This window comes from Musca autumnalis, unplaced genomic scaffold (genome assembly GCF_047663935.1).
Source record: "Musca autumnalis isolate F117 unplaced genomic scaffold, ASM4766393v1 scaffold_3, whole genome shotgun sequence".
NCBI classification, from domain to species: domain Eukaryota; kingdom Metazoa; phylum Arthropoda; class Insecta; order Diptera; family Muscidae; genus Musca; species Musca autumnalis.
Genome location: NW_027411866.1, coordinates 144,605,146 through 144,627,643, shown reverse-complemented (window position 1 = coordinate 144,627,643; position 22,498 = coordinate 144,605,146). Strand labels below are relative to the sequence as shown.

Sequence of the window (22,498 nt, the reverse complement as noted above, 5' to 3'; positions counted from 1 at the left end):
ACTTGTAGTTTCTCCGGATTTTGACTCACATATCCAACTACTTCGTCAGGTAGGTGAAATGTTGACCAGGGCAAACTTGACCATCAATCTCAAGAAATCCAAATTTTGTCGTCGAGAACTTAAATACCTCGGGTATATTGTCGGGGCAGGAAAATTAAAGCCTGATCCATCAAAGATTAACTCAATCACTGATATTCCAATTCCAAAGTCCGCTAGAGATGTTCGTAGGTTCCTAGGGATGGCTTCTTGGTTTAGGCGCTTCATCAAAGATTATGCCGAAATAACCGCTCCTATGACTAGCACCTTGAAGAAGGGCAGAACTTTTTCATTCGGTGATCACGCAATCGAGGCTTTCAATAAATTAAAAGTAGCTCTGACTACAAGTCCTGTTTTGAACCATCCTGTATTCGATAAAAGATTTTACGTCCAATGCGACGCCTCCAATCTTGGGTTAGGCGCAGTGCTGTTCCAGCTAGACGCTGAAGGTCTGGAACGCCCCATCGCCTTTCATTCCGCTCAGTTGACGAATGCTGAACGGAATTATAGTGTCACTGAGCGAGAGTGCTTAGCCGTGATCAGTGCAATAAAGAAATTCCGTCCCTTCATCGAGATGATGCCGTTCACGGTTATCACTGATCACAGCGCTTTGAAATGGTTGATGGGGCAGAAAGATCTCAGTGGTCGGTTGGCGAGGTGGAGCTTGAAGCTTCAGGCTTTTAACTTCGATATACAGCACAGAAAGGGATCGCAAAATGTAGTCGCGGACACTTTATCTCGTTTACACATGGATGAAGTCAACATGCTCATTGATGAAAAGCCTTTGATTGATTTAGATTCGCCCGATTTCAAGAATGAAGAGTACACTCAGTTGTTAGAAATGGTACGCGAGAACCAAGACAGTCTTCCGGACTTAAAAATTGTTGATTCATTTGTATATAAAAAGACGATTCCGTCTGATGGCACTCCCGTACACGAGAATTTCGTATGGAAACTATGGGTTCCCACTGTTTTAACCGAAAGTTTGATTGAAAACGCTCACAAGTCTATAGTAAAGAGTCACTGTGGTATTGGTAGGACGATAGCTGCTCTTCGACAATATTTTTACTGGCCGAAGATGGCAAAGCAAGTTCGCGATTATATTAACTGTTGTGTTTTGTGTAAGGAGACTAAAGCTCCAAACAAGGTGTTACGACCGAAAATGGGAAACGAAACCGTCACTGATAGACCATGGCAGAAAATTTTTATCGATTTTATAGGACCTTTTCCACGGTCTAAATTAGGCAACGCGTATGTTTTCATTGTGTTAGATCACCTGACGAAATTTGTCCTTTTGAAGCCTTTAGCGAAGGCCAACTCGCGAAATGTTGTCCGATTTTTAGAAAGTGAAGTGTTTCACAAATTTGGTGTTCCGCAAACCGTTCACTCGGACAACGGAAAACAGTTTATTTCGTCCGAATTCACTTCCTTTCTAGATCGTTATGGTTGCACTCAAATCCGAAACGCGGTATATTCTCCACAGGCGAATGCATCGGAGACAGTCAACCGAACAATTATCGCGGCGATTAGAACGTATGTGTCCGAAGATCAGAAAGATTGGGACCGATATTTATCAGCTATTGAATGTTCACTTCGGTCCACAATCCATACATCCATAGGATGTTCTCCATATTTTTCACTCTTCGGAACACACATGATCACACACGGTAGCGCGTATGCTTTAGCAAAGAAACTAGGCACTTTGGAAGACGGATCGGTCGAAATTATACCGAAACACAACGTTCACGATTTAATTAAAACTTCGATTAAGGAAAAACTTCACGATTCGTACGAGAAGTCAGCGGCTCGTTATAATACACGGACACGCGAGGTTAACTTTCAGCCAGGACAGGAAATACTTAGACGGAACTTCATTTTGAGTGACGCTTCGCGCCATCTTAATTCAAAGCTCTGTCATAAGTTTGTCAAATGTAGGGTTGCCAGAAAGGTAGGAAACTCACTTTACGAAATCGAAGATCTGAAAGGACGGAAAGTAGGGGTCTATCATTCGAAAGACCTTCAACACATGGTTCCGATTAAGTAGATGCCCGGCGTTTGTTTTGATGTTTTCGGTTGTTTATCTCAGGGTCGCAGTTCTTCCCCACGTCAAAGTTGTTTTAGGTTGACTTCCCGAACTAGTTCTCCTCCGACTGGTCTTCGGTAACTCTTCGGGTTTGTTATGTCACCCTGCTGCCTACGTCATTTTAAAAGAATCACCACCTGCGTGCAACACTGTATGGCGATCAGATGTTTTGCTGACGTGTCAGCATTACATTGGTCGAAGCAAATTTCGCCCTGGTGATCCCTAACCGACTGCATATGTTTTTGCTTCATTTGCAAAAGTTGCAGCCGGCGAGATCAGACCAAGGTAAACAAAGTGGAATTTGGCAAAGAATTGTGCGTTAGTGGTATACACACTAAGTAGTTAAAAGAAAAGTACATCCAATTGGATGTACTAAAAGGTGTTAGTGATTTTGGTGAAAACAATTGTAAGTAACAATTGTTAAATAATCTGGTGCAGCAAACTATAAAAGGTGAGTTAGTGCACATTAAAGGATTATCCCAAAAACAGTATTTATATGCAATTTTATTGCATTTTTCTTTCTTTGATAGAATCGCCACATGGTTGCGAAGACTGTACCCTGCGTATGACCACGCTTTGGGAAACACGTTGTTGGATAACGGTACTATAGTACCACGCCATCTCTCAGGCTGAGAACAAAATTTATATTCCACAACATCGCTAATCCAATTCTGACAAAACCACTAGTATTCAACAAAAGAATTTTTCTTGCCACCCCATTAAAATTGTATGCCGGTTTCTAAACAATTTATGCCAATTCCTGAGATTTGTCGCAGCTTCAAGAAATTTCTACTCCTGCTAATTGGAAAATATCTACTTGGAACGCTTGAAGTACAGTCATTAAACTTGTTGGTACACGAACACCATCTGCCCGTGTTACCAAACTTCAACCAACGATCTTTCCACAGTGTGTTTTATCCAGAATTATCTGGATTTGATTCGCCTGCTGTAGGATAATTTTTGGGAAATTTCCACCAGACTCAACAATAAACTTTTGCACCCCAATCAGCCATAACGCTGAGGCGTCATTCATATAAACATTTCGAGCTTTCATGCCGGCCCCTTTAGGGCGCAAAACACCTCAAGTTTTCCAAAAGGATTTGAATTTTGATGCCCGCAATATCGGAGACAGATGTTCAGAACAATTAGTGACCGTTTTTCAAGAAAATTTAACCACCACGTGGACCATACACTGCAGTGCAAAATTGAATTTAGATGAGAATCCAATTCATATCAACTTTAGTCGCAGCCATCATTCATCACATCATGCCAATAGCCCATTTAACAGCAATAGCACAGATCATCATCACCAATAGACTGGACATTAAGTATTTTTCATCATCATACCCATCATTATCACAATCATAGTTCATCATCACCATCATAACATAGCCTAAATTCTCTGGATGTACTGTAAGTAGAACCGTGATTGAATTGAAGACCTAAGTGAAGCCGTAGTGCAGCAATCGAATTATTGAATGTTTTATGTGATTTTTTTTGTTTGGTTATAATTTTCTTCACGGAATTATAATCAAACACATTTATACATAAACAGTTTGGCTTTGATTGAGCATATTGAATCTTTCATGTGATTTTACTAAGAACTGAGATAAGCTTGGTTATAATTTGGTTCACGGAATTATAATCAAACGCATTTACGTATAACAAATTTTGTATGTTTAAATTAAACACGTATGGATTTTAAAGTGTGTTATATTAGAATCAACATTCAATAATTGCGGTCACATACTATCCATCTGTATGAATATAATTATCTAGTATTTTATATTGGATCTCATCTTAATTATTAAGTACAATTATTGCCCAATATCATAACCTATAGATCAGTCACACCTTCTTTCTGAATATATGTATATATATTTATATATATGTATATCGATCGAGTAACAGATTTAGATATAGAGAAAAATTAATGAATAATTTCATTAATACACCCGAGTGTAATAATTAACATACTTATAATTGTGCATGTGTTTAATTATACCGTTAATTGTTGATTATACCCTCATGGATGCATTTATATACGGATTTTTTTTATATATGTTCAGAAAGGTGTTAATTGTTGATCAGATATATTGTTAATTTTTTTTTATTGTTGATAATACCAAAATATTGAATCTTTCCATCGATACGAAATTATATTTTTTTTAATCTTGTACGATGCACCTCAGCGATACCCCTATTTAATTGATTTTTCCAAATTCATATATAAATCCATGGCTTCCCATGGACAAACCCCAATACCCATTCGAGCTCGATAGGTTGAGGTATTTATTTTGGCTTTAAAGTAAATTCTATATTGTGCGTGGAGACGCATAATAATAGGGAGATCACCAGAGAGTGTATCCTTAACCTTTTTAGAACCTCATAGTTTATCATTTTTTTACATTGGTAATATTATTTCATAATATTACTTCTTCAATCCACTTAAACAGAAAAAAATGGAATTAAAGTATTACTAGACTTAAGCATAATAGCCTTAAGTAATCATAAGCCTTAACCTGAATTGTTTTATACGTACATGAATAAATGTAGTGATGAATCTTGTATATAAGGAAAACGATCAAAATATGAATTAATTTGGAGAAAATAATAATAAGGTAATGTAAAGGTAACTGGGCAGTCATAATATACGTTTGGGGGTCTTCATAGTCATGAGGCCCATTAGGGGGTTTATGTTAGAAACCCATAGGGAGGGCAGAGGGTACCCAAATTCCACCTAGGGGTACCAGCAACAACAACAACAACCAAATTCGATACAACAACAAGTCTTTTCCTGGTTTTCTTATAAATTGATATATATTTTTTTTTGTATGTGCCCAAGTGCACCTCCTCGCCGCTAGAGCTTAAGCCGGAGCCAAAATAGTCAAATGCCATTGTCACCTTGGTAACCAATAGAGGTCATACTTGCCAGGCACATTACACTGTGGCAAATTTGAGCAAGAAATTACTTCTTAATTTATTAGTGCAGACCCCCTACTAGCTCCCGGAATCGGTTTGGAGGTGGACAAATTTGGACATTTTTTCAAAAGTTTAAATATATTTCAAAATTATTTGTAAAAAATAATTTCTAATATACATACAAATATTGATTTTACTACTCTGATTTTACAGATTTTTAATCACTTTTTATACCCTCAGCCTTTAGGCTAAGGAGGGTAAGGAGGGCTAAGGAGGGTACGTGTGAAACTGTGAAACTCATCGAAATAATGGTTTTATACCCCAAGTATGTTTGGACGAAATGTGTTTCCGTCTGTCTGTCCTGCTGGCTGGAGCGCACGATAACTCTCGAACGGATAAACCGATTCGGTTCAAATTTTGGCTTTCGTAATATTTTGCCCAAACTTAGTTTAAGTTCGAAGATGAGCTACATCGTTCCACTCCTTCCGGTACCTCCCCCACAAAAGTTCGAAAATGTTCGGAAAGTTTGTGCGCACGATAACTCTTGGAGGGAGTCACCGATTTGGTTCATACTTTGTACAGCGTAAACTTTCTACCAGAGTTATATGATGTTTCAATATTGTCTCAATAGGTCCACTCCTTCGGGTACCTCCCACACAAAATTTCGAAAAAGTTCAGTTTAGGACCTGCTCCCGAATCGCTTTGATTTTTGTTTTAGCAACTAGTATTCACTGTTGTTCATACGACTGTACAAGTTTCATCAGGGGCAAGTCCATACTTCCTGAGAAAATAGCCTGAAAGTTGCAAAAAAAAAACCCTATGACACCATGTGAGGTGGTTGGAGCGCAAGATAACTCTCGAACGGATCTGCCGATTCTGTCCAATATTTGGCCTTAGTAATATTTTGTCCAAACATAGTTTAAGTTCGAAGATAAACCATATCGGTCCACTCCTTCTGGTACCTCCCCCACAAAAGTTCAAAAATATTCGGAAAAATTGTTCGTACGGTAACTCTTGAAGGTAGTGTTCGAATTGGTCCATACTTTACACATCCTAATATATCTACCAGATATAGATCAGGTTCAAATGTGGACTATATTTGTCTACTCCTTCCGGTACCCCGCACACAAAATTTCGGATAAGTTCACTTTAAGACCTGATATCGAATCACTTTGATTTCTGTTGAAGCAACTTGTATTCGCTACCTCAATTACGATGGTAAAAGTTTTTAGGGGCAAATCCATACTTCTTGAGCAAACAGTCCGAAGGGTGTAAAAACCCCCTATAGCACCATATGTTGTGGCTGGAGATCCACTTCCATAACGGTCAATGTCGATCCATTCCTTTTAGTATTTCTTCCGCAAAATTTTTGATCTTTAATCCTAATCAAAATTTTTGTCGGTTTAAACGCCCAACATTTTTAAAACCCCATAAATACATACGTATTTTGGAAAAAAAATTGTTTCAATATACACAGGCTGAGGGTATATCTCTGTCTGCAATGTCGACTGATACTTTTTTACTTGTTTAAATATTATGAAAGTATTCACCACCAGCTTCCTGATTCATTATAAATTTGGTCTCATTTCTCTATATTTATGTAGCGACACAACACAACAAAAAGTGTATATTTTACTACACAAAATCTTTTTTATTTTTATACAAAAAAGTGCCAACTTTGACACTGCGACAACTAACGGCATGTATCGGTATTTCCAAAATCTATATATTTTCGCATGATTTTTTATTACTCAGCGCAACAAACAGTTAAAATTTTAAAACTTCAAAAAAGTAGTTTTGGCCAAAAATTTCCTGTTTGAAACCTATGTGCAAAGTTTAAATTTCTGAATTTCAAGAACGCCTTTCATAAAGCAAAAAAAAAAAAAACTGGTTTCTTCTGAGAGATTGAAAAAAAGTATTTTGGTGAGTTGTTTTTATTTTCTAACAACAACCCCAGAACAATATGAACCATATGTACATACATGTTTAGTCTATCAGCACTATGTTGAGATATTAGATGTTGTCTTTATATTAAATAAATTAATAATTTGTATATGCGAAATATTCGTACGACCAATGACTTTGTTTTTTCGACACCAAACGCACTGTAGTTGTTTGATTTATTAGTTAACTACATAACAACAACTGTTGCCGCAGCGGTAGTTGTTGTGGGTGTGGTGGCATTGGTAGTTGTTGTGTGTGTTGTGGTTTGTTGATAAAGTCCCAATGTGATGGTGAGACGATGGTGGGGGTTGTGTCGTGGTTTTTGGATGGTGGGACGATGAGACCATACAAAAGAAAACGAGAACAAAGTAGAGAGCGTTTACCAAACAAGAGAGGAAATGTGGGAGAATGTAGGGAAAAATAAGAAAGTGATTTTGCATCTCATGAATATCATAAAAAAATGTGAAAAAATAGTGGCTTTCCGATGGATATAAGAAAGTGCACATGTATCTTATATGAGGTACTTGTGTAAATATAATTTTTAAAAATGACTTTCAAAGCTAGAATATTGAAATTTCGGAAAGCGTTGCACTACATAAAGGGGTTTAACATATATTTTTTGAAAAAAAAAATTGCAGGATGTTTTCAAATAATTTTTTGGTTTTTAGTTTTTGAAGGACATTTTTATATCCTTAAAAGCAATAAATGGAAATTATTATATAAAGCCAATATTCTCCTCTTTAATATGACACCAAGTATTTAAATTATTATTTTGGAAAATTTTGTCCTTTGAAAATTGAATGTCCTTTAAACGGAAAGCAGGATGAAAAACGAAAAATCGTAAATGCCATTTTAATAAATTTTTCCTATAGTTTCAAACGTACATGTGAAACTAAATTTTTTGAAAGTTGTCAGACCGTCTAATATGTCTGTCCAGAGAAGTCAACTTGATCGAACGATTCTTTTCTCCAAAACCGTTGGAAGACAAATTGTGGAAAAACATTGTTAACACCTCGTAGAAGGAAAACACATTAATTCCGAGGGTGATTAGATACGACCTTGCACATGAGCGGCAGCGGGTCCTTCCGAAACTGTAGTTTTGCGGCCAGTGCACAGTGGTCGAAATCACTGATCTAGCGGCTCCAAATTAAGAACTTGCAAACGAGTAGAGATATTTGGCTGAAATTTTGCACAACTTCCGTCCGTAGGTAATAATGGACTAAATATAAAAACATCATATAATATTTTGGTGTACCCCCCATATCCCTCCCGATTTTCGGTATTTTGAGGATTTAAGCCACACATTCCTTCCAAATTAGTTGTAATTTGGTATTGTGGGTTCCTTTTTTACCAAAAATTGTTCTATTGCCCCCATATAATGGTACTTCCCAATATTCGGTATTTTGAGGATTTTTCCACATTTTCAGAACAATAAGACGAAATAATTCTGACACTGAAGGTTCTCGTTGGTTATGTATATTTTCCACCAAAAATTGTGAACATAGCCTAAGTTGACCTTGAGACTTGGATGCTTCTGCATCTATCTTTCTAACGGAATTCGATATCTATATATATAAAAGAGCAGTGAGGTGAGGTATTCACTGACTGACTGATTGACTGACTGACTGATTCATCAGCGCCCAGACGAAACCGCTGAAGCTAGAAAGTTGAAATTTTGGGTGTAGGTTGCTGTTGGTGTTTGGAATTTCGACCTAGAAGTGTACGAAAAGTACTAAAAGGTACTAAATATGGTACCCTTTGTATTAGGCAAACGGTAAGACCTAGAATTCTGAAATTTGGAATGAGGGTCACTGATGGAGAGTTAGAAAGATGTACCAAAGGGTTATTGGAAATTCGAACTATAAGTGTACGAAAAGTACTAAAATTTACAAAATTTAGTACCAATTGTATATTTTGAACGGATATAGCTAGAACCATGGAATTTGGTATTGAAATCAAGGTTGGGAAGTGGTGTTGATGTAATTAAATGGTTTTGGAAAATCGTACTAATGTGTACGAAAAGTACTAAATGGTACTAAAATAAGTACAACTTGGATTTGGGTGAACGGATAGAGCTGGAATCCTGAAATTTGAAATGAGGGCCACTGATGAAGAGTAACAATGAAAGGTTTTTGGAAATTCGAACTATAAGTGTACGAAAGGTACTAAATGGTACCAAATTTAGTACAATATGGATTTGGGTGAACGGATAGAGCTGGAATCCTGAAGTTTTGAATGAGGGCCGCACTATAAGGGTACGAAAAGTACGAAATGGTACTAAATTTAGTACAATTTTATTTGGGTGAACGGATTGGGTTGGAATCCTGAAATTTCGAAAGAGGGTCACTATGGAAAGTAAGGAAAGGAAAAGTTTTTGGAAATTCGAACTATATGTGCACGAAAAATAATAAATGATACTAAATTTAGTACAATTTGGATTTGGGTGAACAGATAGAGCTGGAATCCCGAAATTTGGAATGAGGATTACTGATGAAAAATAACAATGAAAGGTTTTTGGAAATTCGAACTATAAGTACACGAAACGTACTAAATTTAGTACACTTTGGATTTGGGTGAATGGATAGAGCTGGAATCCAGAAATGTGGAATTAAGATTGCTGTTGGAGAATAGGATTGAGGTAGTCTTTGAAATTCGTACTTATGGATACGAAAAGTACAAAATGGTACTAAATTTTGTACAATTAGGATTTGGGTGAACGGATACACCTGGAATCCTGAAATTGGCAATTAAGGTTACGGTTGAAGTGTAGAATGGAAGTAGTTTTGAAAATCGTACTTATGGGTACAAAAAGTACTAAATGTAGTAAAATTAGACTTTGGTCTAACGGATAGAGATGTAATCCTAAAATTTTGAACGATGTTTACGAAAAGTACTAAATGATACTAAATTTGATACAATTTGGATTTGGGTGAACGGATAGAGATTAAATCCTGAAATTTGGAATAAGGCTTGCTGATGTATAGGATTGAGGTAGTGTTGCGAATTTGTACTTAAGGGTGCGAAAAGTACTAAATGGTACTAAATTTGGTACAATTTGGATTTTACGGAACGGATAGAGCTGGACTCAAGAAATTTGAAATTAAGATTACTGTTGGAGTGTAGGATTGAAATATGGGGAGTAGTTTTAGAAATTCGTACTTATGTTTACGAAAAGTACTAAATGGTACTAAATTTGGTACAATTTGAATTTGACCGAACGGATAGAGCTGGAATCAAGAAATTTGGAATTAAGATTACTGTTGGAGTGTAGGATTGAAATATGGGGGGTGGTTTTGGAAATTCGTACTTATGTGTACGAAAAGTAATAAATGGTACTCATTTGGATTTGGGTGAACGAAACTGGAAACTTGAAATTTGGAATTAAGATTATTGTTGATGTGTAGGATTGAGATATAGGGGTATTTTTGGAAGTTCGTACTTATGTTTACTAAAAGTACTACATTTGGTACAATTTGGATTTGAACCGAACGGATAGAGCTGTAATGCAGAAATTCGGAATTAAGATTACTGTTGGAGTGTAGGATTTAAATATTGGGGTACTTTTAGAAATTCGTACTTATGTTTAACTATAACTGTGCGAACAGTACTAAAATATACTAAATTTGGTACCACTTCGTATTATGCGAACGGGTAGTGTCAAAACCTTGAAATTTGGAATGAGAATCAATGTTGAGAAGAAGAGTTCATAAAAGGAGGAAGCTTTGGAAACGTGTACTCATGTGTACGAAAAGTACTAAATTTGGTACAATTTGGGTGAACGGATAAAGCTGGAATCCTGAAATTTTGAAATAAGATTACTTTTGGGATGTAGGTTTGAGATATGGAGGTAGTTTTGGAAATGTGTACTTATGGATACGAAAAGTACTAAATGGTACTAAATTTGGTACAATTAGGATCTGGGTGAACGGATAGAAATTGAATCCTGAATTTTGGAATAAAGATTCCTGATAGAGTATAGGATTGAGATAGTTTTGGAAATTTGTTATAATGGATACGAAAAGAACTAAATGGTACTATATTTAGTACAGTTTGGATTTGGGCGAACGGATAGACCTGGAATCCTGAAATTTATAATAAGGTTACGGTTGAAGTGTTGAATGGAAGTAGTTTTGAAAATTCGTACTTATGAGTACAAAAGTACTAATTTTGGCAAAATTTGGATTTGGGTGAACGGATAGAGCTGGAATCCAGAAATGTGGAATTAAGATTGCTGTTGGAGTATAGGATTGAGGTAGTTTTGGAAATTTGTACTCATAAGTACGAAAAGTACTAAATTTGGTACAATTCGGATTTGATTGAACGGATAGAGCTAGAAAGCTGCAATTTAAATTGAAGTTTCTTTTGTAGTGCAGGATTGAGTTAGTTTTAGAAATTTGTACTTATGTGTACAAAAATACTAAATGGTACTAAATTTGGTACAATTTTGAATGGTTGAACGGATTTCTGTTCATGTGTAGAGTTGAGGTAATTTTGAAATTTCGGACTTATGGGTACGAAGAGTACGTAATGGTACTACATTTGGTACAATTACAATTTTGGTGGACGGATATAACTGAAATCGTGAAATTTAGATTAGTGTGTAGGATTGAGATATAGAGGTAGTTTTGGAAATGCGTACTTATGTGTTCCAGAAGTGTTAAGTGGAACAAAAATTTTTAACTTTTTGATATTTGTTAAAATATAAAACTAAATTTCTTAATTTTAGTATTAGGATCCCTGTTGGTGTGTAGAATGGGGATGAGGAAGAAATCTCGGAAATTAATGCTTATGCTGTAATAAATTTGACATCGGGTGGTACTCAATTTTGTAGAAATACGTTCCACAAATACAAGAAAAGTACTAAAACAAGAAAAGTGCTAAATTTGGTATTTGGGGGCTGAGTTCGAATTCAAAAACTAGAGCCACTGTTGGTGTGAGGGGTAATTTAGTAGGTGAACAGCTAGAGCTGGCAATGAGAATCACGGTTGGTGTATAGCGTTTATATACGGAGTAATTTTTGAAGTTTATACCCAAGTGTACGAAAAGTAGCATTTTTGGTACCATTTTGATATTCTGAAGTTAGGTCTCTGTGCACTGAGCTGTGGAGGTGGTATTGGAAATACCTCCTATAAGGCTACCATAAGTATTAAATTTGGTCTTGGATGTAGGATTAAAGCCGAAATCATATAATTTGGAATACTAATATTAATAATAAATGTTTTAGAATTACTAAATTTTACATTGGAACACCGATATGAATGAAGTGGTAAATCCAGCGTTAAGAAATTTGTTTTACGAGTCACTGTTGGGTTTAGATCACAATGGTTATAAAATTTCGCACATTAAATATGTATATGGCATGTTTCTACATGTAATGAAATAGGCATTAGGCGAACAAGTAGGGATAAAACTGTAAAATTTTAGATAAGGTCGTGAGTTAGAAAAATTGTATTGAGTATTGTATTTTTATTGTGTTTTTATTCTGAACGCATTAGAAAGTTCATTTGGAAACGTAGACCTATGCGACAATTTTTTTGCACCCTGAGGACAGAAAGCCATAAATTAAAATACTTCGCTGCTGATTTGCAGGGGTGAGATGGACCGATTTTAGGTAGTAGTACAACAAAACAATCAGTGTTCACCATTTCGGTATTAAGTATTGTTTGTTGTTGTTTTTATTTCCTTTCCGCAAACGAAGTGGCGGGCACTTTGCTAGTCATCATATAAATTGCATGGATTGTGTGTCAACATTTGCTCAAATGACGTAAGAAACGTGGCTGTAGATCTCATGGGTCATGAAATTTTTGCTCTCATATGTACATACATGTAATGGATTTGACAAAGTTGACATTTGCATTTCTTGAGACTTCGATGCTTCTGTGCTTTGATATAGCCCCTATAACTTAAAATCTGATGCATAAAAATTGCTTTCATTGGATGGCGAATAGCTGGGAGAATATTTACAACAACAAAGTAAAAACTAAATTTTAGTCAGCAGATCGTCTGTAATGGATACAATGGAAAACATTACACAATTTTATAGTTTGACTTTTCGACTTTCGCGCCGCTAGATCAGTGATTTCGACCAGTGTGCAGCGGCTGCCAATCCAGCATAAAACCTATGCTTCATTCTGCTACAACAACAAATTTGCATTGCTGATTGGTCCTAACGCACATAATAGTTCTTTAACACTTAAATGCTCGAATATAGACTATATCAGTCCACTCCCTAGGATACCTCCTCGATTTGGTTCAATCTCTGCACATCGTAAACGTTCTTTCAAACTTACGTAAAATTTGAACTTCGTCCAAGTTGGGGTGGTAACTGGTCGGAAATTGTGTTTAGATATTGTATTTATTTTTGTATAACATTCATTTTATAAATATAAAAAAATCCTCGATTGAAACTCTATATATTCTGTGGTTGTTGACATTTAACCAAATTCTAGGAAATTCATTTTTAGATTTCTAAATCTCTGTCTCAACCCTTTGGAAATCTTCTTTCTATATTTCAAAGTAATTCCAAGATATGCATGCAAATTGGATTTTAATGAGGACAAGTTAAATAAATACTTCGTATACATAACGACAAGACTCATACGCTCCCAAGAAATGCAAACAAAAATTCCAATGTGAAGTCGTTAATATTTTGATGTCTTTTCATACATATAATTGTTGTCATCATTTAAAAATATATTACATACATTAATTTTTATGTTAATTAATTTTATATACCAAAATAAAAACAGTACATACTTCAACATTCGTATAATCTTTACCTTGCCACGAATTATACTTATTTTTTTCTCTTTGATCTTTTTGTCAAGTTTCTTTCCATTTCGCAGCACGTAAATGCTAAATGTCATTTTTTCAATTATGGTTACCCATCCACCTAATTGAAAATTTGTCACACAACATTGATGGTTGTGTGAGTATTTGAAAAAAGGTGAAACACGTGACAGATGGATATGTGCACATAAGCACATATCCTTCCCCACAGAACCACACACACACAGCAACACACACGAACAATCGTGTCTCGCATTAAGTTGTCAAAAATACATTTCTTTGTACCAGCCACAACGGCAAAAAAAACATCCACAGAACCATTGACTGCTACTTCACTTTTGTTTTAAAAGCCATTTGCAGCGCAAATAAAATGAAACTTCAGCTGCAAGTAAGAAACATGACATATAAATGTACACGTTTTTCTCTTCGTTTTTTTTTTTCTCAACGTGTGGGTTAAGCAGAAGGTGTGTGTATTTGTGTGCGCCTGTCTATTTGTATAATATACTCGTACACATATTCATCTCTCTTTACATATCCGGTTCGTTTGGCACCCGAACGGGAAAAGGAATGTGAACATGAATACAATACACTCGAACATAAACTTAGATTTACTTGTATCCGTGTCCGTAGATGCATTGTGTCTGTCACACATTTTCTATTTAACGAAAGTGCACAGTAGTTTTCAATATTGCAAAATAAGTTCAGATTCTTTAAATTTAAAGTGAAAGTTGTGAAAGTTTTAGACTAGTACATACAGTAAAGGAAGTTCTTCCTAATATGGAGAACAAGTTCCACATGAGGTAGATGAAGTGTGGGGCTAGATTTTTTAAATCTAAAGTTAAAGTTGGGAAAGTTTAAGACTAGTACACTAAAGGAAGTCCTTCCTAATATGGAGAACAAGTTCCACATGAGATAGATGAAGTGTGGCGCAATGGCGCACATTGAAGAAGCAACAGACACGTAACGGTGCTGTATCGAGTGTGGAATCATCAAAGGGAATCATTAACTATCCCTCCACTTCTTCCGTAGCGGGATAGATGAATATATTTCCTGGAGAGCAAAGCATTGAGAGAACATAATCAAGCCACGGAGGAAAATGTCAACAATAAATCAAATTTTGACCAGCAAGGTCAAAGGGCATATGGTAGTATACAATTTGCCCAGCATGCAAACATTGCCGCTCTAAAGGATAGTGTTAGCAGTACAATACCTACATTGGAAAGCGGCAAACTCAAGCTGCTGAGGAATGACCAAGTTGCTCAACTAACTAAGGCATCCGTATTTGTCAAAGTTTGGGGTAGCAAGGTCGAGACGGAACGCATGCTTGAAGTTTTTAGTTTACAATAAAGGAATTTGCACCTGAAAAGATGGAGAGCAAGAGGACTTTACTCTCCTTGTGGTCGGAATTGACCATCCCTCTATGGCCAGTCTGAGAAACACAAAGGGCATGGCCTTCTACTTCCCCTTCAAAGCGGGTAAGACAAGCATCGGAGTGGATGAGGAAGGCAATAAATACAGTAAGTCTGACGGACAATTATGTAAGACTGAAATCAGCGACTCGAGCCTTTTACTGGATGATCAATGATCGAGGTCATCCAGATAAACGTTCATGGGAGCGAGACGGAAACCGCAGCTATCCAGGAACCTAGGACTTTGCATACAGGCTGCTTTAAATAACGTCAGCACGCCAATAGCCAGATACTTTTTAGGCTAACCGGGCACTTAGAATACGAGATAAAGTTGGTAAGGGAATCTCGAGGGAATCTTATCACCTCTCCTATGGGTTACTATCACACTAGAAAACAATTAGTATTTGCAGTAAGGTTAAATATCTGGGATAATAAACTTAGCTGTCAAATGTTGTTTAACCAGTGGAACTGCTGGCTATAGGCTTCAAATATAGATTAAATTCTAAAATGACATAGGGAACAATAATCACTTGCCCGTAATCACTTCTTTCGGTTGTTATCGTGCTAATCAGACATTTGAACGGTTTGGTTTTTTGGATCCAAAACGCTTGATCCGTTCGAGCAAGGATAACTCTCAGCATCATCATAGTGTATTTTTTGACGTAGGAGCCAAATATTGAATATGTCTAATATGAAGTTTGACATTACGAAGGTAAAAAGCGCATGGATGTGCAAAGAGGAAAACAACCTCTACTGAAAATTGAGAGCCAAGGTCACATTGGTTACACTAGCGGTACACCAGCTGGTATCAATACCATCCACTCATCCAAACGAAAAAGGACAATGGAAGTTAAAGTGAAGAAATGAGAAATTCAACATCAACGAGCAAATGGGAGAATAACCCAACAGGCATTGCAGGATGCTATGTTAAAAGCTGTCATACCACAAAGAAACAAAGGTTTCCTCATCTGGTTTCCGCTGAAGCCATTGGAATCCCAACCGTATGTTATTCAGAATTCCACAAGGCTATTTACAAGGAAGTAGCTTGGGTGAAGAATAACTCGGTAAACACGATTTATTTAGAGAAGCGGAGCATGCCCTCCACAACTTAACAGCTTTTAATATCAGATTCAAGAATGAATCTATAGAAATTGAGAGATGTGAAAGTATATGAGCTCCATTGGTCGATTGAAATGACCAAACTCGAGTACTCCTTTGAGAAGGATTTGATGAGCTATTATAAACATCTGTATAGCACGCAGTAGCTCTGTTTTCGTTTATGCTGATGCCTTTGGGGTGACATAGGGGATGAAAGATTCTAAGGAACGATCCTGACCGGCTTCAACATGGCAAAGTCCAGGATTTATCTTGGTCCCTCTCTCATCACAAGTGGACACTGACCTCCCCGTGGTGTCACCTGGGGTAGCTGCCTTTAACACCCGTTAAAGGATGTGAGCTAAAATGTGCCGCGCGTTCACCTAAGAACGTTAAAAACTTCCTAGAAAAAAGCAGCTTACTATGAAAAAAAACTTGACGACCCCCGCAAACGTTTTAAAGACCATGATCTGCGAATCTGCACATAAAATGTTCGCACTCTTTATAGAGAAGGTGCAGTTTACGCATTGGCAGATGTACTTGAAAAGTATAAGGCCGACATCACTGCCATACAGGAAATACGATGGAATGGGAAAAGTGTCACAACAACACTTAAAGGTGACGCACTGCATTGTAGCTGCCATGACTCAAAGCATAAGTTTGGTTGTAGTTGGTCGGAGGTTAAAACATCTGGTCTCCAGCTTTACATCAGTGAATGAAAGACTTTCTACATTAGCCTTATCTGCGCTCATGCCCCAACCGAGGACAAGGACGATCAGACCAAAGATATATTCTACGAGGGCTTAGAAAAAACATATGGCCGTTGTCCTGCCCATGACGTTAAAATTATTCTAGGCGGTTTTAATGCCAAAATTGGAAAGGAGAATATCTTTGGCCCAACAGGCGGGAAATTCAGTCTCCATAGTGAAACATCAGCTATTAGTCTCATAGCTTCGCAGCGGCAAAAAACGTGGTAGTTAGCAGTACCAGATTTAAGCATCCTGATATACATAAGGGCACAAAAAATCAAATTGATCACGTTGTGATAGATGGAAGACATTCACCGAGCGTGTTGGATGTAAGATCGTTCCGAGGTGCAAATATAGACTCGGATCACTACCTTGCTGCAACAAAGGCAAGTACCAGATTAAACGTAGCAACTAAAGTACGAACAGACTAAACACGGAAGTTGGACATCGGTAAGCTGCAATCACAACAAATAACCACAGCATATTCCACTCAACTGGCCCAATTGCTTAATCAAGGCACTTCTCGTCCCGATAACATATCAGCACAATGGCAAAATATTGCCCAATCCATCCCAGCAAAAATCCTCATTACAAACCTCCTTTCCCACCCATTATTTTAACAAGGGCATGTCGCGCGAAATATCTGGTTATTTTGTAACCACTGAAATAAGTAGTCAGAATCTACTCAGTATCTACTTATTTCAGTGGATACCATCTAACTTTTTCAGTGGTTACAAAATAACCAGATATTACGCGCGACATGCCCTTGTTAAAATAATGGGTGGGAAAGGTGGTCTGTAATGAGGATTTTTGCTGGGATGCAAACAACAGCAAAATCAGTTCTTGGATACCAAAGACCTCCACCAAAGAATCCATGGTATCACCAGGAGTGTTGTGCTGCTACCGAAGATAAAAATGCGGCATATAGGGCTACTTTACAATCAGTAGCAACGCGTAGTGCACGAGAGAGGTATCGGGAGAAAAGGATAGAGGAGAAACGTATTTTCCGCAGGAAAAAGAGAAAGATGGAAAAGCGGGAGTGTGAACAAATCGAGATGTACCAAAGAGTGAAACATCAAACTGATGGCTTTGGAACAGGCACATCATCTTGTAGAGACCAGCAAGGTAATCTGGTAACTGATACAGATAGTGTGGTAAGGATATGGAAAGAGCATTTTTTCAAACTGTTGGTATCCAGTAGTAGAGAAGTCGACGAAGATCCCACAGATCCAATCCCAGAAGATGGTATTGAATGTATACCACCCGACCAATATGAGGTAAAGACAGCAATAAACCGGCTGAAGAATAATAAGGCAGCAGGAGCTGATGGCCTACCAGTCGAGCTGTTAAAACCGTAGGCGACACTCTGATAAGGTGTATTTATCAGCTAGTTAGCTCCATCTGGCAGGAAGGAAATGTACCCCACGATTGGAACCTGAGCGTCCTTTGTCCCGTCCATAAGAAAGGAGATACGACTGTATACTCCAACTATAGGTGCATAAGTCTTCTCCCTATTGCGTACAAGATAGTGTCAGGGATATTATGGGAACGACTAAAGCCCATGGTGAACGATATAATTGGACCATACCAATGCGGCTTTAGACCTGGCAAGTCCACTGTTGACCAGATATTTACCTTGCGGCAAATCCTGTAGAAGACCCAAAAGATGCAGATCGGCACCTACCACTTTTTTGTCTATTATAAAGCAGCCTTCCACAGCCCTCTGAGATCAAAGGTATTCCAAGCCATGCCTGAATTTGGTATCCCAGCAAAACTCATTCGGCTTTGTAAAATGACTTTAACTGACACTTGATCCTCAGTTAAAATAGGAAAGAACCTCTTAGAAGAAATTTGTACCAAAAGAGGTTTCAGGCATGGATACAACCTTTCATGTGATTTATTCAAAAGGTTATACCAGAGGTAAACGTTAAAAGAAATAGCACAATCTACACCAATAGCCACTTGTTACTTGCTTATGCTGATGATATAGACATCATAGGTCGATCAGTAAAAGAAGTAACCGATACCTTTATGAAGGTCGAAGGAGAATCTGCTAAAGTGGTTCTGGCAGAAACGGAGAGAAGACCAAGTTGATGGTGTCGACGCGCAATGCGTCCATAGAGCTCGGACCAACTGTTGAAGTTGGCTCTTATAATTTTGAGGTAGTAAAAGACTTCGTCTACCTCGGCACCGCCGTAAACACAACAAATAACATCAGTAGTTAAATAAAAAGAAGAATTGTATTGGCCAACATATGCTATTTTGGTTTAAGTAAGCAGTTTAAAAACAAAGCCACATCTCGTCAAACAAAAATAACGCTTTACAAAACACTGATAACACCCGTGCTGATGTATGGTTCCGAAGCCTGGGTACTTGCGCAAGCAGACAAGGCAGTGCTTGGTGTGTTTGAGAGAAAAATTCTTCGAGAGATCTACGGACCAATCTGCGTTGACGGTGAATATCAACGTTGTATGAACCACGAGCTGTATCTGCTATACAACGACACCAGTATAGATAAACGCTTCGAGATGCAACGATTGCGTTGGCTAGGCCATTTCCGTAATTGATTAGGCTCATAAGTAAAGAATACCCCAGGCAAATTCTCACAATCCTAGGAGTGAATTCTTGAAGACTTTAAAAAGGTAATTCAAATCTTGTTAGGCAAAATATTAATATGTTTATCACTGCGACACTGCGTGTTGCCTAGGCCAGCAGGTTTTCTAGTGGCTCTCGTATTTATTAACTGATATTTTGCATCATACATTATTGATATAAGTTTCGTTCCAGAACTTAAAAGTTTTTACACATTTAACACATTTTGCACATTTTCCGCGTACTCAAAAAAAGTTGCAAAATGTTTACTTCTCTTTGAACAAAAATGCCACTGAATGACTTTCTCTGTAGAAACTTTTTACACGACAAATTTGAGCGAACAAAAATGTGCAACACGTTTGCCGGCTTCCGAATGGCTTACACGCCGATTTTGACATTTGTTCCAGTTTTTTTGACGTTTCTGTCATTTTTCCGTTCCCGTACATTTTGAAAAAATGTGTGCGTTGAACCCATTTTTGACAGTTCTCTCTTTTGCACATTTTACCATTAAACAAGTAAAAAAGTATCAGTCGGCTTTGCCGACAGAGATATACCCTCAGCCTGTATGGATTGAAATACTTTTTTCCCAAAAAAAAAAAAAAAACATATGTATTTAAGGGGTTTTTCAAAATTTTGGGCGTATGAACCGACAAAAGTATGGATAGGATTAAAGCTGAAAAATTTACGGGGATAACGATAGATAGGGCTTTTTTATCACAATATCCTACGAAAAACAAACAAAGGCTCCTCGAACAGACCCTTAACCACACAAAAATGTTGAACATTTGTGTTGGTGGTACCACAAGGATTGGACAGATAGGGCCCAAATTTGAACAACAACTAAGTTTCGACAATATTTAGAGATCCAAAGTTTTTTTTATCATTTTACATATGCGGCTACGAGAGTTTTTAGTTTCGCATTTAAACGAATTCATCAGTCACACTTATTCTTGAGCTCGAGTCGTCATAAAATTAGAAAAGGGTTCTTTGTTTCAATACAAAGAACTAACAGAGCTAATGAGTCCAAGTGGCGTTGGACGAAACTAGTCTTCTCTGCCATCCCCAAAAGTAATCAATTTTAACTACATCCCACTGTAAACCTGTTGTTTTTTAAATTTGAAAACAACAAATATGAGATTAAGCTTGACTTATATACAAATAGTAAGTTTAAGCGAATATTTTCGAATTTCATCTAATATTCAAAGAAATATTATATATAATATCCAAAGTGTGGACGCACGCAGTATTCGGTTCGAGATCTCCAGCCACTACATATGGTGCCATAGTGGTTTTTTCTCAAGAAGTGTGGACTTGCCCTTGTTGTAATTGAGGCTGCGAATGCTAGTTGCCTCAACAAAAATCAAAGTGATTCGAGAGCAGGTCTTAGGATGTGTAAAGTATGGAGCAAATCGCCCCGTCCATTCAAGAGTTATCGTGCGCACAATTTTTCCGAACATTTTTCAACTTTTGTGGGGGAGGTACCTGAAGGAGTGGACCGATATGGTTTATCTTCGAACTTAAACTAAGTTTGCACAAAATATTACGAAAACCACATTTTAGACCGAATCGGCATATCCGTTCGAGAGTTATCTTGCGCTCCAACAACTACACACGGTGTCATAGGGGATTTTTGTGCCTTTCAGGCTATTTTCTCGTATGGGGGGCAGTGAATACAAGTTGCTACAACAAAAATCAAAGCGGTTCGAGAGCAGGTCCTAAACGGAACTATTCCGAAATTTTGTGTGGGAGGTACCCGAAGGAGTGGACCGATTAAGTACGTATTGGAACCTCATCTGAATCTGGTAGAATGTGCGAAGTATGGACCAAATCGGTTACTTCCTTTAAGAGTTATAGTGCGCACAAATTTTCCGAACATTTCCGAACTTTTGTGGGGGAGGTACCGGATGGAGTGGACCGATATAACCCATCTTCGAACTTAAACTAAGTTTGGACAAAATATTACGAAAGCCAAATTTTGGAACAAATGGGTTGATCCGTTCGAGAGTTGTCGTGCACTCCAGCAAGACAGACAGACGGGCGGACATGACTAAATCAAGTCCAAATTGTCTGAAACACATTTCTAAAATCATGAAACACATTTGGTCTAAAACCATTATTTCGATGAGGCACATTTTGCCCGTATGAAAGTGTATATCACCAATATTTTTGAAAATTTAATATAGCTGAAGCCAAGGTGTACCCTTTTAGAATACGCGACTTGTGGTTCTATATTATACAAATTAAATATTTTTTGGATAAAATGAAATGTTTTTGGACGTGGCAAAAAATATTGGCCTTAAAAAATAATTTGTGTGGAAGCTGTGGCTATATTTATGTTAAAAAATGGGTAAAAATGGGTTGAAGCCACCATGTCTTTTTTTGTTTTCTCTCGATTTGTGAGTAAACCACACTTCTCTCGATTTTCCTGTCAAAGTAAAAGTAGAAGCAAACTAAATAAGGATCATCTCACTAATGAATTACTTTTCAAAATTTGAACTGCTTCTACCATTAAATGATGCTGACATTTTGAAGTCAGATTTACAGTATTTTTTGAAATTTTCTTCTAATTTCATTCCGCAAACAGGTTTTTCAAAAAATCATATATAGGATTGTAGTACTTGCGTTTCTGAGTTGTTTGATACGACTAATGTGAATGTAGTCTGCACAGGTTAATAGAAATCTGCATCCAAATGCGGAAATTTTGTGCGAACATGTTTGTAAAAAACATATTTTTCGGGCCTAATTTTTACGATTGTCATTCGATTTCCTCGTACTGGATTGCACATTTTGGTTTTTTACGTTCCGGATCTAATAAATCATTCCCCGTGAAAATCCATCCACTAAAACGCGAGTTACAAGAAATTCCAAAGTAGAAAAAT

The 22,498-nt window shown here is 37.2% G+C and overlaps 1 protein-coding gene and 1 long non-coding RNA gene across 2 annotated transcripts in view; one reads left to right on the top strand and one right to left on the bottom strand.

The window, feature by feature from the left end:
• stg1 (stargazin-like protein) overlaps positions 1-22,498 on the bottom strand; it is a 246,516-nt gene that overhangs the window by 97,260 nt on the left and 126,758 nt on the right. The window lies entirely within an intron of this gene.
• On the top strand, positions 2,369-3,587 carry LOC141400184 (uncharacterized). The gene is made up of 2 exons (XR_012412099.1): positions 2,369-2,570; positions 2,650-3,587. It is a non-coding gene; the product is annotated as an uncharacterized lncRNA (long non-coding RNA).